General features: G+C 32.3%; 1 protein-coding gene across 5 annotated transcripts in view; it reads left to right on the plus strand.

The window, feature by feature from the left end:
* Window positions 1–889: 889 nt before the first annotated feature.
* LOC123704101 (zinc transporter foi) overlaps window positions 890–19922 on the plus strand; it is a 47844-nt gene continuing 28811 nt past the window's right edge. For 2 of the 5 annotated variants that reach the window (XM_045652369.1, XM_045652374.1), the window contains exon 1: window positions 890–1087. The gene's annotated coding sequence lies outside the window, so the exon portion shown is untranslated. Of the gene's footprint in view, window positions 1088–14299; window positions 14321–19620; window positions 19670–19922 lie in introns of those variants that run through there. The other 3 variants (XM_045652371.1, XM_045652373.1, XM_045652372.1) reach the window with 3 other exon arrangements.

Raw genomic sequence — 19922 nt, forward strand, 5'->3', positions numbered from 1 at the left:
TGCTTGCATGACATCCACAGATTAAGTATTAGTTACTACGTATGACATCAATGCTTAGCATCAATGCATGACATCGATGTTTACTGTTATATGTCAATGTCACTTCAATTAATTTTTTTTTTTTTTTGGTTTTTATGGCAAGAAGATGTGACTATTTGCATTTCTAACGTTCATATTTATTTATTTAGTAAAACCACAGAATAAAACTTATAATTTAATAATATATTTAATGATATAAAATTTAATGAATATGTAAATGTGATAATCCAATCGAATCGGTAAACTTAGTAATGAAAACTTTAAAAATTATAAAAAGTTGATTCTCTGTGTTATCTTTTTACAAATTTGCATTAAATTAACTATTGAATTCTTTCTTAACTTTGAGAATGTTATATTCAAGAGAAGAGTTCCTTCAAAGGAAAATGCGTTGCGTTTTAGGACACATTTATAGCCATATAAATAACTACGTCTTGTAATGGTGAGATTGTGGTCAAGCGACACAAAAAAAAAAGAAAATATGTTGCATCTGAATTTTATTATATAGAAATAAACATTCAAAAAGTAATAAATAGCAAAATTTGTAATAAATTTAAAATTAAAATTATAAAAAAAAACAACTCAAATTTAAGTACAGTTTGTGATTTTCCAAGTTTACCTTCATAATCGTATTTTTAGAAATAAAACGAATACACTATTTCAACGTTCTATTGTTATAAATAATATCCTATAAATCATAATAATTATAACTCATTAATTTTAATTACTGTGCTTGATACATTGTTTTGATCTTGGTTTTGATAATAGGTACTTGACATTTTCAGACACGAATCTATTTCTATTCTGTTTTATATTACTTGCTCTGTGTGTTTTATCTGTGGCAACTGTCGCTATGTCGTTGTCGGATGCGCTCCATCGGTCAACCAACGCAGCGCCGTCTCGCGAATGTCATAAAAAAGAGTTCGCAAAAAAAGTTTAGTGAGTATTGTGTGAAATAAACTGAATATCTTATCAATTGTAGTGTTTGTGATAAAAATTTTTGAATGAAAACATATCATTTTGCCGCCGGAGACGCAGTTTACGAAAGCAGGTCAGTGTTAAACCATTAGTAGTTTGGTATGTCACATAGTGATGACTTTATTTGGGTACCGGGTCATTTTCTCCAGAGTCGTATAATTAAATAACGTTACTATATTTACGACTGCCTATTTCGAGTATCACGTGTTAATAACCACGAAAATTTATACGTATTATTAAAAATACGAGATCAGTATGAAAATTTCTAGTTTATAAAAACGTAGTTAATGATAGCAAGACATCTTATTACAGAATATTATCGCTCCGCTAAGCATTAGACGCTTTATTTATCGTAGAAATAATTAGTTTCGCTAGAGTTTTTTTATATTTCTTTTCGGTTAAATATTTGAAACAATGTCCCCGAATTTTATTGTTTAGAGTTGTAAAATAGGTAGAGGGTAGTGACTTTTCATAACAAACTGCTTTTCTTTTCCAACTAAAATGCGTAGTTTTTGTGAAAATCGAAAATGAAAATAATTTTTTTAAGGTTATTTTTGTACTAAAAACGACACTTTTATACCATTGTCGTATCAAAACTTCTAATAATCTCGCACACAGGCAATATTTTTAAATAGATTGCCGGATTATTAATTTATATATATAACAATTTCTAAAATTATATTAACTACCTGAAAAGGTATATAGCCAAAAATTTAAGTTTGTATTTACCACGTATTTACGACTGACGACATGCCATAGATAATAAATGTTATATGACGCGTTCACGATTGTAAATATTAAACATAATAATTAGAAATTGATTTTTAAAATGAATTTGTCAAAAATAATTTTAACTTAGAAAGCATTTGATAATAAAAATAATTTTACGATACATAAATAAAATACAAACAAGTTGTTTAAACCTAAGTAGTTTTTTTTTTGTTTGAGTGGGAATCGCCCTAAAGTCGCTTCTGGCACTCGCCGGCCGCTGCCGCGGCACGCTCGCTTTGCTCGCTCGGCTCGTGCGGCAGTTCAGGAGTTAACCTAATACGCTCGTCGCTTCGCTCCTCGCTACCTATTTGAATACTAAAAAAAGTAAAAGTTAATCGTTTTTAAAAACTGAAGCAAGTGAGCTATAAAAATAACATTAAAATGTATCATTTATACTCTATGATAAGCTAGTATATTTTTTTGCTAATCTGTGATATGCGTCATATTAACTAATCTGTGGCTTGTTCATTGTTGTAAATACAAAATTAATGGAACGATTTTTGGCTATAATAAATTGTTAAAATAATATTTTAACAAAATAAATTGTAATTTGTAAATAAAGTGATAGGTACGTGAATATATTTAAAAATAATGCGTGTGAGTGGGTGATAATAAGACATTTTGATACTATAATGGCTTAAGATTTTACTTAAAGTTACGTTTTTAGTACAAAAATAACCTTGAAAAATATCATTTTCAATTTCGATTTTCACAAAAACTACGCATTTTTGTTGGAAAAGAAAAGCAGTTTGTTAAGAAAATCCACTACCAGCTATCGACTTAACAGCAAAAAACAATGAAATTCGGGGACATCGAATCAAATATGCAGCCTTCTTTTCTTTACATTTTGGCGCGTCTTTTGACAAAACTGAGGACATTTTTTGTGCTACTTGTTGATACAGACAATAAATAAATAAAAAAAAGAAAACAAACGATTCGTTCCGAATATTTAAAAGGGGTGACAGACGTACGAGTAAGTACGCGAACTTGTGGCTCGACGACCTTTTTCGCTCGTGTGTCACCCCAAGTACGCGTACTTAAAAACCGTCGAGTAAGTTCGTTGACGATCCAACATGTTTGAAATTTTACTCGAAGCCCGCCTTGGCTCGCACGTCTGTCACCGCCGCGAGCCGAGTAAGTACGCGAACTTTAAAACCGCGACTTTAAAGTTCGTACGTCTATCAGCCCTTTAACGGTTATTGTATTTATCAATTAACCTATTAACACTTAACAAATGAAAATTTAATTTTTAATTACATTATTATAGCAAAGAAATGTAGTAATAAACTTACTTAATAAAAAAAAAATAATAATAATTTGTGTGTTTCGTACCTATTTATATCATTTCATTTATTTATTTAGTAAATAAAACAAAACTTATCTTTAGTAAATTAAGTGACACAGTAAAGATTAGTTTTCCTCTAATTATGAAGATTAATCCACAGATTACAATAAATAAACAAATTTTCCTCTTAGTGTTGTTTCAAACAATTGTAAAATTCTGTTTTATGTACTGGTACTTTTTATAAAGTAATGTACATGTTTACGTTTTCTCTCCATAAGAACCATCCTCGTACTTCAAGGAATATTATAAAAAAATGAATTAACATCATCATTCCAGCAGTTCTCGAGTTATGTGCTTACCAAAACATTTTGCTGAAAAGTTCGTTTGTTTGCGCTAATCTCAGGAACTACAGGGCCAATTTGAAAAATTATTTTGGTGTTTGTTAGCCCATTTATCGAGGAAGGCTATAGGCTATAGTATATCTTCACGCTAAAACTATCATAAGCGGAACCACGCAGGTGAAACCGCGCGGCACAGCTAGTATTCAAATAAAATTACATTTAGCCTCTGAATCATTACATAAACTCTAACATTTCAATATCTAGACATTTATCGAGGAAGGCTATTGGCTATATTATATCATCATGCTAAGTCCCACAGGAGTGGAGTAATGCGTGTGAAACCGCAGAGCACAGCTAGATAAGTGGTCAATTAGTTAAAATGGTCTCAAATGTATTAATTTAATTTAAAACCAGTGTCTATGTGAAACATACACCCAGTTCATAAAAGTCTAAAATATTAAATATCACAATAAAAATATAATATACAATCTAAATAACAAAATGATTATGCTAAATCTTATTACATTGAAAAATTTAAATGTATGTTTGCTCATTAGTAAGGAACACATAAACAGAAAAAGATGAATATCGCAATGAGAATATACATAATCGTCGGTGGCATTCACAAATAAACTTTGACTCATCCAGTGCAAAAATGATTCAAAAGATCAAAGAAGATTTAATTGGGTTTATCATTCGAAAGATTCAAGATAAAAAATTTTAAATGTATGTGTACTCTCTAAATAATTGTATTTATTTATAAAAGTAAGTTTATTCAGTAAATATTCTTATGAACTTCTTGGAAGGTGCCTATTTCTAGATAGTCTGCAGCTAATTGCATCCTATCCTACTAATATTATAAATGCGAAAGTTTGTGAGGATGTGTGTGTGTTTGTTACTCTTTCACGCAAATAAAAAAAAAATAAATAAATAAATAAATAAAAATACTACTGAACCGATTAAAATGAAATTTAGCACACATGTAGAGGGTAAATTGGATTAACACTTAGGATAGGTTTCATCCCGGAAATCCCACGGGAACGGGAACTATGCGGGTTTTCCTTTGCAAATGAGGGCGGAAATCTAGTATTATATATTTTAAAAGCCAAAGATACATGATAATGATTTACACTTCTTACAGTGAAATGAATGAAGTTGCATTACAGACATTTTCGGTAATGCAACTTCATTACCGAAAATGTCTTTTGAGGTCTTAAACAAGGCTTTATCTATCTCTATATCAAAGTTTATCAAATTCTATTCAGCGATTCAGTGTTTTTCGTAATATGTAGCATCATTTAGATAAAATCGTCCACGTATCGATTCAATTTCCTGTCACACTACAACTGTATAGAATAATAATAATCGCACGGGCCGTGACCGCGAGGTCGCCGGTTCGATCTCCGTACAGTGAACAAGACCTAATTACCATATATATCATGTAGACGACGGGAGAAGTGTGTCAATGCTAGTCTCGTCAATGGTTAAGCAACGGTGCGAGCGGTCAGATTTTGGATGGGTTCCCGGAAGTGATTGAGTGGGGATTGACGTAGTATGATTATGATATGACAGTCATGAGCTGTATTTGGGTATAGGTGACATCCTTAATGTTACTAATAGGATATGGTCATGGAATGAACTTGACTTCAGGTACCAAAGGAAGTTAGGTATAAGAAAAGTAGTATAAATGTTTAGAATCGTTGAACTGGTTGAGATTTTTACATTATACTGTGATACTAGTTTTGCTACATGACTACTTTAATATAATACAAAAATCAACAGATAAGTATAGGCATTTATGTTTAGGAAACAAGCCTTCTGTCTGTAGTATTGCCATAATTTAGCTTTAAAAATGTCAACCATCCATCAATATATGTTGATAATCAAACGGTCCACGACTATCGCATTATTAATATTCAAACTCAAACTCAAACTCAAACATTTATTTATTCAATTAGACTTCTTTTAGAAGCACTTTTGAAACGTCATTACATATTTTAACATTTACCACCGATTCGGAAAGCAGTATCTACGGAGAAGAATCGGCAAGAAACTCCATAGTTGCTCTTTTTAATCATGTCAGTTTTACAATTTAATTTTACAAAATACATTATATTATGTGTTATATGTACATTATAATCATAATATGCCAAAGAACTGTCCTGTGGTTTTTACGCGACAACCCTCCATGGGTTTTTATCGTCCATATATTCCTTAATACTGTAATAGGCTCTCTGAATAAGTACATTTTTTATATAAGTTTTAAATTTAGAACTACTGAACTCTTTAATATTATGAGGAATTCTGTTGTAAAAGCGTATACCTTGACCCATAAATGAATTTTTAACTTTAGCTAGCCGGAAAAATGGAATTTCAATTTTATTTCTGTTTCTTGTGTCATAACAATGTCTATCTCCTACTTTTGTGTGTAAATAAGCGTTATTGTGTACATATAAAATATTATTAAATATATACTGCGACGGTACAGTAAGGATACCAGTATTCTTAAAGAGATCTCTTAGTGAGTCTCGAGCACGCAAATTATATATAGAGCGTATGGCTCTTTTCTGTAGTATAAATATAGTTTCTATATCTGCACCCCTGCCCCATAGTAGAATTCCATAGGACATAATGCTATGAAAGTAGCTAAAGTAAACCAATCTAGCCGTCTCTTCATCGGTGAGATGCCTTATTCTTCTCACTGCATATGCAGCTGAGCTGAGCTTAGCAGCGGTGGTGGTAATATGGGCCCCCCATTGTAGCTTCTCATCTAGTGTCAAACCAAGAAAAACAGTAGATTCCACAGGGTATAATACCTCCCCGTTTAAAATAATATTCCTTTTCACCTTTTTTACATTTGGGAGGATAAATTCTACACAATTTGTTTTTTTTGCATTTAGTAGTAAATTATTAGCATTAAACCAATCGGATATGCGTGAAAGAGCAGAGTTTACTTCGTCAACATTTGTGTCATGTCTATCCACATTAAATATTAAAGAGGTGTCATCTGCAAACAGTACTATTTCAAACATATCCTGCAAATAATAAGGTAGGTCATTAATATACACTAAGAACAAAAACGGTCCTAAGATAGATCCCTGCGGAACACCTATGTTAATCGGCGCACCGCAAGATTTCTCTTCATTAACGACAACGGTTTGTACTCTGTTCTGAAGATATGAAGCTATGAGATCCTGAGCTAAACCTTTGATACCATAAAAATTTAGTTTCCGTAATAGAGCGGAATGTTCTACACAGTCGAAAGCCTTAGAAAGGTCGCAGAATATCCCCAAAGCATTCTTTGAATTTTCCCATGCTTTGTATATATGTGACAAAAGAGCTACTCCGGCATCAGTGGTAGAGCGCCCCTTTGTGAAACCATACTGTTTGGCGTGCAGTAAACCATTTGATGCAAAATGACTACTTAATTGGTTTAAAATTAATTTCTCGAAGACTTTGCTCAAAGTTGGTAATATGGAAATTGGCCTATAGTTATTACAGTCTTCTTGGTCACCACTTTTAAATAAAGGAATAACTTTGCTAAGCTTTAGTAAATCAGGGAATATACCACAGTCGCAACACTGATTAAATATAAACGCTAGATGTTTGGCAATATTTTCTATGATATTATTTACTAAATTAACAGACATACCCCAGAGATCACATGTTTTTTTTAAATTTAATGTTTTAAACGTTTTAACAATTTCATCAGCAGTCACGTGGCGCAATTCAAATAATTTGTTACACTCAGCAACGTGGACCCTCAAAAAGGACTCTGCAAGCGCTGAGGACGAATTTAATTTCTTAGTAATACTAGCAGGGACACTACTAAAGAAATCTTCAAAAGCAAGCGCAACATCAGCACTTTTGTCAATGACCCTACCAGCATTGACAAGTTTTATGGTACTATCATTTGATTGGCTTTTGCCCATTTCACCATTAATAATTGTCCAAACCGTTTTAACTTTATTGTCAGAGTTGCGTATTTTATCTCTGACATACAAACTCTTGGCAGTGGAACAAACTTTTTTAAACGTTTTTGAATAATTTCTAACGTAACTAAGAAATGATAAGTCTTTGTTATATTGTTTCATACCATATAACTCGTAAAGAACGTTCCTGCATCTGAGTATACTAGGAGTTGCCCATTGACTGAATGGTAAATCCTTGGTAATAGTTAAAGATTTAACTTTAAATATTTTTTCATATTCACTATGAATTAATTTAAAAAGATTTGTAAACATTTCACAAGGATTTTTATGAAAGGATTGATCATTCAGGTCAGGCAGTTTATTATCAATATTATTTCTAAATGTATGAATGCCTTTTTTAGTTATAGGCCTAACGTTAATTCTTTTGAATGTAGGTATGTAATCCCACTCAAAAACTACTTTCTGGCCACAGTGATCCGAAGTTAGTGTGTTGAGAATATTTTTTTCTAAACAGTTGCAATCACAATATATATTGTCAATACAAGTTGCAGAAGTAGGTGTTATTCGTGTGGGTTGATCAAAAAGTTTATACAGATTAAATGAATGAAACAAATTAACTATTCGTGTAGCCGTTTGTGTGTGCGAGAGTAAATCAATATTAAAATCACCACATACTATTACCTTCTTTTTACTCCTGCCTAAACGCTTTAATATTTCTTCCATGACAGTCTCAAACATATTATAGTCACTGGAAGGAGGTCTGTATACGCAAACAATAATGTAACGCTCAAGCTCAACACAGGACAGTTCAATGGTGCGTTCTACAGAAAGGCTAACAATGTCAGTTCGTTCCTTGCATTTTAAACTATTGTGTACAAAAATAAGAGAACCTCCATGAACAGCGTTTGTCCTAAAGTATATACTTTTTAATTTATAATTATCAATATTTATTAACAACTGACATTGTTTAAGCCAATGTTCTGTTACACAAAATATTTTAATACTATTATGATTTAAAAATAATTCTATTTCTAATAGTTTGCTAGCCAAGCCTTGAATGTTTTGATGCACAATAGAAAAAGACTGCTTAGCTGTTGTCTTATAAACTAGTTTAAATCTAGCTTAGGGCTAGTTTGTCTGTCAACACTTAACCTAGGTTGATGTATATAATTACTACTACATAAAATTATAGTAGATCGATGGTCTGATACCGAACATGTACCAGACTGGTTAATATTATATGCTATTAACATAGCAAGTTCTCGCTTATATCTATATGGCAGATACACTGTATTCTTTGTCAAACAAAAAGATTTTGTACAAGAATTAAGGTCAAAATATATAAATGCATCACTATGATGATTTGTTAAATTATATAATTTTAAGTTAATATTATAGATAAATTTATTTTGATTTTGTGTCAAACCAGGCAAATATGGTAATGTACACAACATAAATTTGCATTTTGTCTCACTACTAATTTTCAACATTTTTTGAAATCCTATATCAATGTCATGTTTTTTTAAATTAAGACTATCTCCATATAATATAACAACAATATTATTTCCATTAAAACTAAAATTATCTAATGAATTCATGATATATGTAAATGAACTATTAGGAGTACAAAAATTAGTTACTTTATGCCCTAAGTTGTTAAGCAAAGCGCCAAATCCCTGACCAATGTTATCTGACAACACAATAATTTCCTGCATGGAAAGATGTTTTGTATTACTTGATGAAATTGTTGCCGTGGATGGAATACTATGCATGTCAGTGCAGTCAATGGGCTTATGGGGCGACGGTTGCTCATTGTCACTTATGGAACACTTACATACATAGTTATTGGTCAGAGACTCAAAACGATCCATATTTTCATTGCTTAACTTTATGAGGTAGTCTGCCTCTTTTATGTGCTCATTAATTTGTAACTGGGCAACAGAATATTTTTGGTTAAGGTCATGTAATATATCATTTAATGAGTCTATTTTCTCCTTAAGTTCGGTAGTTTCCACTTCATATATCATTTTATAATGTTCTAAGTCCCTATGATATCTATCTAACTCTTTCACAAGGCTTTTATTTTTATTTTGCAATTGTGCTACATTTCTTAATGAAAATCTATTTTTAATTACTGATTTTGTGTGCTTAATAAACCTACTTAGTTTAAGATATTTTTTTAATTTATTGTGTGAATTTAACTTGATTTTTCTATTGTTTTCAAAGCCACTTAACTGTCCACATTCAACCAATTCACCATAAAGACTGTTGGATGAATTGCATAGCCGCTTGGAGTTATCCTCTTGAACCTCCATTAAACTGCATTCCAGTTCAACGATACGACTGAGAGCCTTCTCGTGGTCATCGGAACACTGTTGGAAGCTGTCAACAATGTCTTGGAGGGCTGTGCACTTGTTTTGGCTGTCCATATATTGAGTGTGGAGTTCAGCTAGCTCGGCCTTCAAACTTGTGTTCTTTTTTATTATTTTCTGGATTTCAAGTTCATGTTCCTCTCTCTCCAGCAAGAGTTGTTCACACAGGGATTGTGAAGCCTTTAAATCCTGTAATGTGGCCTTTAGTTTGTTTTCCATGTCTTTGGCCACTGCCTTGCGGGTCAGCATGTTGTAATTTTAGTTGCTGAAACAGGTGAAATAGATGTTAAAAAAATTGTATGTATGATGCAATTATACTAAAATTTACTTGTGTTAGATAGATAGTGAATAGATAAAAAGTAAGTAGTTTTTTAGTAGAAATGAAGTATATTTTGTCTGGAGCTATTAGTTTTTGTCCTCTAAATTGCTTCCAACTTGTCAAGCAAAGTGAGACGATAACTATGCGCTCATGTATTTATTGTGACGTTACTCATAAAATATGAGCAGTGTTATTAGTTAAAATGAATGCGAATGTTGTGTATAGTGTTAAATATAGTAGATATATTAGAACTAGTACTCCCCTGGTTTATCGAAGAAATTCGAATTTGAATTTCCGTTGGCTCGTTGACATCCACGTTATACAAAACGTTGCTTCAGTCGCTTATATGCGTACTTCACATTAATTAATACACATACGTTGATAATATAGTTAACTTATACTAATTATTACTGTTTTTACCACTAATTATTGAATTTATTATATTTTATTGAATTTAAAACTAAGAGCTGATGTTCACTCAGCTGTTGACATCTGTCATTCGTCATATTGAAATAAAATCTCCATTTAGCCTCTGAATCATTACATAAACTCGAACGTTTCAATATCTAGACATTCACAAAGTTTTTAGATAAGCTCACACATATTACGTGGCTGTTTTAAATATAGCTGTATTAATAAAACGAATGACGTTTTACATTACATCGCCGGCCAACTGACCTACACGCTACGAAAGCGACACACCCACGCGGCAATGTATGTCGAATTTAGAATCTAGTAATGCGGGTAGTTTGGAAATTTTGGGGGTTAAGTTAGGTTTGGTTGTAGAGTACTTAGTATAGGATTATAGACTATAGTACTGTGAGTACAGAGTTAGAGCCCTCTGACCTATACGCTACGACACACACCCACGTGGCAATGTATGTCGTAATGAGGGTAGTTTGGAAATTTTGGGAGTTAAGTGTTTTTGATAGGTTCGGTTATAGAGTACACTTAAACTACAGAGTTAAAGTACTATAAGTACAGGGTTTTGGTGTTGAAGATAGTGATGGCGTTGTTCGATCGATGATCGATCATAATGGTGATGGAATTTTTTGAGGGTAGAAGCAATGTTTCGAATTTGACTTTGATTACATTCGGCATTGCAGTTATAGAGGTACATTGCATGTTGCATACGTACTTACTACTCGGAAAACTCTCCAATTTGCTTATATTGTGAAGAATACAATGATATAAGATTATTTTAAAAACATCAACAATATGTGCAATCGTATGACGTAGGAGACATAAGAGGAGATTACTAGGAATAAATAGACAGAAAGATAAACATGTTTACGTGTTGATATTACAAGAAATTTGAATGAACACGTAGGTAATATTTGTATCTGCCGCGGCTTCACTCGAATAATAACTATAGGCTAGTTATATAGTATGATAATCCAGATACGATCATCTTTTTTCCACTAAATATTTACATTCATTCATTCTCACGAACGTATTATAATAATAGCCCGCGTCTTCGCTCGCTTCGCCTAAAATCTAATAAATAATATTATACTAAAATCTTTAAATAATCTTTAAAAAAACCGCATCAAAATCCGTTGCGTAGTTTTTAAAGATTTAAGCATACATAGGATTACAGGGACAAAGAAAGCGATTTTTTATATACTATCAACTATGTAGTAAACCCAACTTGTATTATAATTATAGCATGACACTCAGGCAGTAGGACAGTCAGTAGATACCATACGTTGTTTTCCCGATGATTATTCACTATGTCATCAGATTTCCACAAAATCAAAATCCTCACATGCCACCGTCGCGTAATTCTGGCATTACAACATTTGGCAGCTTGCCAGCTGGAGCGTTGCGTCACGGGGACGACGACGGTCTGACGGAATCTGAACTGATGTTGGAATTTATAAGGAAAAGGTAGATAGGTTACCGATTCGATCTTCAAGCACGGCACACATAATTGGACGTCACATCATTTGTCAAGTTTTACACCGAACTGGAAAAAGCTAGTAAGTAATTTATAAGTAAAAAGATGTAACAAAAGTCTACTCGAATAATAATGCTCGATCTTTGAACACGACAGACTAACGCAGACACGATTAGACGCAAAATTAAGATGGCGTGATTGACTATCGCGATCGTAAGCGAAGTAGACACAAATGAAGTCAATTATGGCCAAATAGCCACATTTCTATGTGTCACTCCGGGATCGCTATATCTACAACCTTTATTATTATAGCTTATTATATACTTTTTAAAGGCTTAGATTACAGAAAGAAAATACATTATAGTTAGATAATCATCGAAAAATTGCAATAATCCAAAATAGCTGCTTTTCCTAGACATATGAAGCGTTTATATAATTGACATTTATTTGTATCGTTTTGGACAGGAAAGGTTTCATGAGGAAATAGATAAGAATAAAAATTATAGTCGAACTGATGCAGAGGTTCTTGAAGCGTGCACAAACTAATTTAAATTAGCTGTGCCTGCGACGTGGGAGTTTAGAGGAAAGGAAAAGCGGTTTTCCCGCTTAATATGTGTCATATTAATGTTCTGCTCCTATTGGTCGTAGCGTGACGATGTCTTTACAGGCTTCCAAGGTAAAATTTGAACTAGGTATCACTAAAATACCATATTGTATGGCAATGTATGGCATTTACTAAAATATAAGTGCATACAATCAGACTCTTCAGTTTTATAATATAAACAGAAGAACATTTAAGATAAATAATGCAAAAACATCATACATACTTACAGACAAATATAGTATATACCTCCTCGGTTTATTTTTGGAAGTCGATTGCAAGAGAGAGTCAATTTCTATGAAATGTAACTTTATAAAAAACTCGTCACTAGATCATTTAAAAAAAATATGTTGAGATTTTGCAAAAAATTCTTAGAGCTAGCGCGCACGAGCAACTTTGTCTCCGCAACTATTTTGTCTCTCCCATCAATTGTATGGGGAGTTGCGTCGCTACGTGCGCGCACTTTCATACTAGCCCATGGGTGGGAGAGACAAAATAGTTGCGGAGACAAAATAGTTGCGGAGACAAAGTTGCTCGTGCGCGCTGGCTCTTAATATTGGAATATGAGAAACAATTTCGCAAGAATTTGTCTATACTAATATTATAAAGAGGAAAGGTTTGTATGTATGTATGTATGGTTTTCACGCATAAACTACTGGAACGATTTTGATGAAATTTGGCACAGATAATCTTTAGTAACTGAGATAGGCTACCTTTTATTGCGAAATATGTACCACGGGCGAAGCCGGGGCGGACCGCTAGTATGTTAATAAAATAATAATCAGTAGGTATTGAAATATTCGCAATGTAGTAACTAGCTATCAATTGCACTTGATTCCATCGAATTGGATCCATTAAATTACTTAACGTTTGTTACTTATTATGTAAGTACCTTATTAAGGCCTATAAAATTTACAGTGGAAACCAGATTATATTTTATGACCTAGGTTAATAAAATTCTTATGTGCGGGTATTTTATAGAATTAAAAAAAACGAAACGAATGAATAATTTGTAGGGTAGAAAAATTGTCTGTTCGTATTGTTAAAAAATAATTTTTGCAGATAAACCATCAAAAGCACATCTCGTTAAGAATATTTATAACTAAAAATACACAACTGGTCTCAGTTATGATATAACCCATTCTTTCGTGAAACTCAAGCGCTTTAGTAAATATATTTATTTATTTATTTATGACACTTTATTGTACAGTAGGTACAAGTAATAAAAACATATATTTTAACATGAAAACATGAATATGGTAAGTGCACAATAGGCAATCTCCTCCAGGCAACCATAAAAATAAAGGACAATATAATATCTAAGAACCATTACCAACAGCAGCTGTACATTATGCCTTCGCCCATAGAATTTATATTTCAAAAGAATCAAGACTCCCTTCCGTAGGGCGTTAATTAAAAAAAATATCACAAGAACAATTTTTACATTTTTACTCTATATTGTCGATTTCTATGCAAAATCGAGATAATTAGGAACTAACCAATCATCAATGACTTTTTTTGCAATTGCAAAAAAGGTCAATCGGTATTTAAAAAAAAAGTGCACACACAACAAAAGGGCGCGAACAATTTGTCTAATGGAGCGTAATTCGAATTTGGAACCGCAAAAGCGTATCCTTCCTGCTTCCGTGTACGTTTTTCCCGCGCTTTTCGCTATAAGTAATGGCGGGCGGACGATTTGACGTCAGTTGTCAAACGTCAAGCAGTGTGCGTGGTGCGGTGTTGACAGTTTAGTAGTGTTGCTACGTTGTGGATTTTTTCGTGCTGGTAGGTAAAATTTTGTAAATATTAAGACGAAGGGGGGAAAGAAAGCAATGATAATTTATTTCTTGATTGTAAGATTTAAAATTATAATTTAGTTTTTTTTTTTAATTATAGCACCGAAATGTTGTATTGGTAATTGGTACCTATATGTTACTAGCTGCGCCACGCGGTTTCCGCTCTGCTCCTGTTGCATACATAGCATAGCGTGATGATATTTTATAGCCAATAGCCTTCCTCGATAAATGGGCTATCTAACACAGAAATAATTTTTCAAATCGGACCAGTAGTTCCTGAGATTAGCGCGTTCAAACAAACAAACTCTTCAGCTTAATAATATTGAGTATAGATTTGTACAAAATAATTTTTGCAGTATGAAATAACTTATGTCGATAATTGATATTGTAAAACGATTATTACGCTTGTTATTTATTTTCAAAACTTTGCTCGACTTGATTACCTTTCTTTAAAAACTTGTGTGATAGTTGTTACGAAAGACCAAACTCAATTTGTGCGGAAGGACTCAATAAAGTTATTATAATTATTAAATAAATAAGTGATAAATAACCCGTTTACAAGAAAACTTATGCAATGAATGAAAAAGTAATTATTTCAAAAAGATACCAGTGTTCTCTGGACTCGATACTATCAACTAGTATTAAATAAATAATACAGTTTTTGAGGATAGTTGTTTGTTATTCTATCAGACAAAACAGCGGAGCCGATTTGGATGAAATTTACAAATTTTAGGAAATTATCGTTTTAAGCACTACGCTAGATAGATTGGCTGATTAGACATTCATAATTTCACGGTAACATTAATTTATATTCTATGTACACCTCGTGGTCGAAATTAGACCCTCTTATTGTAATGCCTATATTATAATACTGACAAAAACAAAACATACAGGTGAAGCTAATAAAAGCATGTTAAAATATTCCCAACGCGGATGAAACCGCGTGGCACAGCTAGTATAATATCATAAGGCAACAGGTTGCTATGCGATTTCTTATCTCCTGTAAACATACCGTTTAATATCGTTACACTCGAACTCGGGTTCGCGTTACGTTCAGTTTCTGATGATAAAATATTCGACACAGATGTGCCATTTGGTAGAAAGTATCTTGCCTCACAGAGGTTAGGGTAATTGTGTGAAACAACTGTTTTTGAATATGCTGATGTGTATTTAAGTCGGATAAAAAAAGTTAAATAACAATTCATTCAGATTTTAGGTAAATAAATCACTTTATTTTGTACGATGCATACTAATAGCTATTGAATTACATTTGCAAAGATTGACCTTACAATTAATAATAGTGTAAGAATTATATTGCAAGGTGTATTCTGTTTGATTTCTAGTGAAGATTGATATCATCATTAATATAATATTATTCATATTAGGTTTTGGGTCAGTAACACATACTTCCACTATCGGATATTTTAAGATTGGCATTTTTTATATCTATTAAAAGTTAGAAAATAACAAGGAAACATTATATATATTCGTGACCAAGACATACATACATATCTGAAATGGAAAGCAAAATGCAATAAAAAATGATGCATATTATCCTCAAATAAAGTGAGATATCAATTTTTAATTACTTTTCGTTATCATTTTGTATGCAAAAATGGAAATATATTCAAAGATAATTTATTTTAATTACCTAAAGAAAAATGTAGCGAAATCTTTAGTGAAGCCTTTTGGTCATTAATTTATATAATTTTACCTACATTTAATTTATTAATATAAACCTGTTCATTCAAAATCTACACAAACACGTGCCTCGATAAAATATTATAATTTATTATACGTAGACGATGGTAGATGCCACTATTCTTATTTAAATTGATGCGACAATTATAGATCTAATATTAGACCATTTTACGGATTTTTCACACGTGCTCACTGTAAAGGTGTTAAGTGTTATAAAACTTTGGTTAAAAAGTATAAAATATAATTATTTAAGAAGTCAAGACATTAAGAATTCATTAGCTGAAACTTATATGTATATAAACTGTATATTAATTAAGCGAAAAATAGCCTTCGGATATAAGGAAAGGAAACATCTATGTATTATTGTAGAGCTAGGATTTATAGCGATTTTTATCCAATAAATAAAAATAAATAAAATTGTTTTATTTCAGGAAATATTGGGTTCCCATATGCAAGTTATATAAAAAAAAAAAATTAAAGACAAAAAAATTTAAAGACAATTAGAGCATCATTTATAGTTTTTTCTTGGCTTTATAGGTTTATCCCTAGCACTCCTCCACTCAAGCGACAGCCCAAGCCGAGGTTCGAGATCCCCGTCAAGGGGGGACGCCCTTGTGCATGTCGCTACCAGGGTGAACCTTCAGTTCACCCCCGCGTCCGCGTTAAAATGTAGAAGCCCTTCTGGGTAACATTGAGAGACACCACACAAAAAAAAATATGATGAATGAACTTTGCACCAGTACAGAAGTAAAGGATTGTCATAATAGTTAGAGACAGCCACCAGAATACTATTACTGGAGCGTCTCATTCTCTCCCAAAAATTTGCGATTCGAGATCGCATTATGGCCCAATGCACACAATAAAAGTCACACGAATATTTCCACGGATTAAAACTCTATATTCTAGGAGGTAGCAACGTTGATAAGTGAGCATTTTAGTATAGTTGGTTCTTTGATATGCTGTTCCTCTTGCTATTTCGGTTACAGTCCGGGCTGTCTGGCTGGCCGCAGTGGTTGCGTCTATTAGTGCGCATCTTATCTGCACAGGAAAATATCCTTAATTTAAAGTCATTTTTTAACGCGTAATTTTTAATCGTTTGCCTTTAGATAGATCCATTAGACATACATTTTTTATAGCAAGACGTGTTTTTCGTTGTTAAATAGGTGCCAGACGCAATTTTTATTTCAAAATAATTAAAATATCATCGAAATAAGTGAAATTCCATCAACATGAGTCCCAGTGAAGGATAAGTAATCACTGTGTTACTTATACTATATATAATATTCATTTTACTATTTACAGTTTTTTTGCAACAATCTACCATATCGCCTCCTTTTTCCCAACGAACCTCAAATAGGACGTTAATGTAAACTTGATAAAAACCAAATATCATCAAGAAATTAAAGACTTTTTAACGGATTAAACGCGATTTATTCATTGTATTATTTTCCCAAGTCTTTAATTTCAAAATGTATAATACTCGCGTAAATCAAACACTAGAAAATACAAATATCATCAAATTCATATTTATACCCAAAAGTGTAATAAATATGAAACCATCTATTAAAAATATTAGTTTACTAATTATTCAATATAAGTATTAAAAAAGGATAATATAATATAAATAATAAAGTTATTACTTACCTTTTAAGCGGACTCATGTTGATGTAATTTCACTTATTTTGATGACATTTTAGTTATTTTGAAATAAAAATTGCGTATGGCACCTATTTTACAACGAAAAAAACGTCTTGCAATAAAAAAATTATGTCTGATGGATCTATCTTAAGGCAAAAGATTAAAAATTACGCGTTAAAAAATGACTTTAAATTAGGGATATTTTCCTGTGCAGATAAGATGCGCACTAATAAACGCAACCACTGCGGCCAGCCAGACAGCCCGGACTCTAACCGAAATAATAAGAGAAACAGTATATCAAAAACCCAACTATACTAAAATGACTTTTTTTTAAACGTTGCTAGCTCCCGTACTACTATTTATACATATTAATATTGAAAACAACTCTCAATATTTATTAACATTTTGACAGTTTTTGTGTGGTTGAGTCATAACATATCCATCTACGTTAATTTCATAATATCTTAGAAATGCGAAATGAGCAAAATATGGTATGGTTTCATTATCTAGAGTAATGTGCGACCTGGATTTTGTATCTCCTTTTTGAGATTGATTAGTTAATTTTGATCTAAAAAGAGAAGATTTTTTCCGCTCCGCGGTTTCACCCACATTACTCCGCTCTTGTTGGTCTTAGCATGATTATATAGCCTATAGCCATCCTCGATAAAGGGGCTATCTAACAACGAAATAATTTTTCAAATCGGAACAGTACTTCCTTAGATTAGCGCGTTCAAACAAACAGACAGACAAACTCTTCAGCTTTATAATATTAAGTATAGATATTTGATTTTTGTTGTATTAAGACTAAGATTAATTACTGTTCTATTTTATATATTCGATATTTTGTTGACCTAAAGTTCGTCAAAACTCCGGTACAAAAGTAATGACAGAAAATAAGTTATTACTATCTATTGAGCCATTTTGGCGTAACACTGAACGTACTTACAAACTGTTTACTTAATATTACATATTAACTTTTATTATTATCAACGGTAACGCTTATCGTAATGAATAAAGAAATCGTAATATAACGCAATTGCATGCTAATTATGAAACTCCGGTGACACCACGGACGGACGCGCGTTGATTTATTTATATATGCAATGATTCATTGACACTGAATGGTGAATTGTAAATAACGCCTGGAGGCGAGCCAATGTGATCTTCAGGTTGTATACCAACATCGTTAAAAGGAGGACTATGTTTTTTTCGCTTGAGATTAGACTTAAGAGTAACATCGTTACGAATTATGCTTGTAGTAATGCCATATTAATAAAAGTAGTCATTAAAAATATACGAAATACCTATATGTTATTTTTAATTAAAAACAGTATAATTAGAATTAAGCTCGCACGTGATATTTTACATCATTTGAATTCACCTTATCAGCCACTGATAAGCTTTAACCTACTGAATCAGTTTAGTCTTTTAACACTAATCGTTTTACGATAAAAATCATTTAGACTACATTTATAAATAGTCGTATAAATATAAAGACACTAGCTTGCCGCCCGCGGCTTTGCCCGTTTTGTCAAATACAAATTATATATGTATATTAAAATTTTAAACCTTCCTTGGGAACCACTCTATTTATTAAAATGAACCGTATCTAAATCCGTTGCGTAGTTTTCAAGATCTAAGCATACATAGAGACAGTCGCTCTTGTTTTACTAGTAACTATTTAATAATCCGTGGTGATACTCAAAAGGAAGTATGTAAAACGAACGCGTTACAAATCGCGTTTCGTACTAAATAATTAAATATGTATGTGGTAGGCGAGTTTTGTACGCGTGACGTCACTTGACCTAGCAAAGCAACAAGGCCGTTCTGTCGTTACGTAGTCTTTGCCGCGCAAGTAACGAACGACGTTAGCTAACGGCGCGCTTATCGCTTATCTGTGGTGCGGTGCGCGCGGGCAGCACACGTTCTATATTCAAATCGATTCGAAATATTTTTGACGTTTTGAAGTTTGCAGTGTTCGGATTTTGTTTTGTGTTGTGTGAGTATCTGATTGGTTTATTGTTTTTGTTTTTTAATTGCGTTCTATGTGGCGAGTCTTTTATTTTTAGTTGTTTCTTTTTTCTTTATATTTATAGTGATGATGAACGTAAACATTTGGATGTGGTTGTAATTAATGTCTTATTTCTATGTTTTAATTTATAGTTTGCTTTTTTTCGTTAATGTTAGACCGTAGACGTGTTTTTACTTAAAATTGTGATTATGTTTATTTAAGTTATTTTCCTCAAACATTT

This window comes from Colias croceus, chromosome 28, assembly GCF_905220415.1.
Source record: "Colias croceus chromosome 28, ilColCroc2.1".
NCBI classification, from domain to species: Eukaryota; Metazoa; Arthropoda; class Insecta; order Lepidoptera; family Pieridae; genus Colias; species Colias croceus.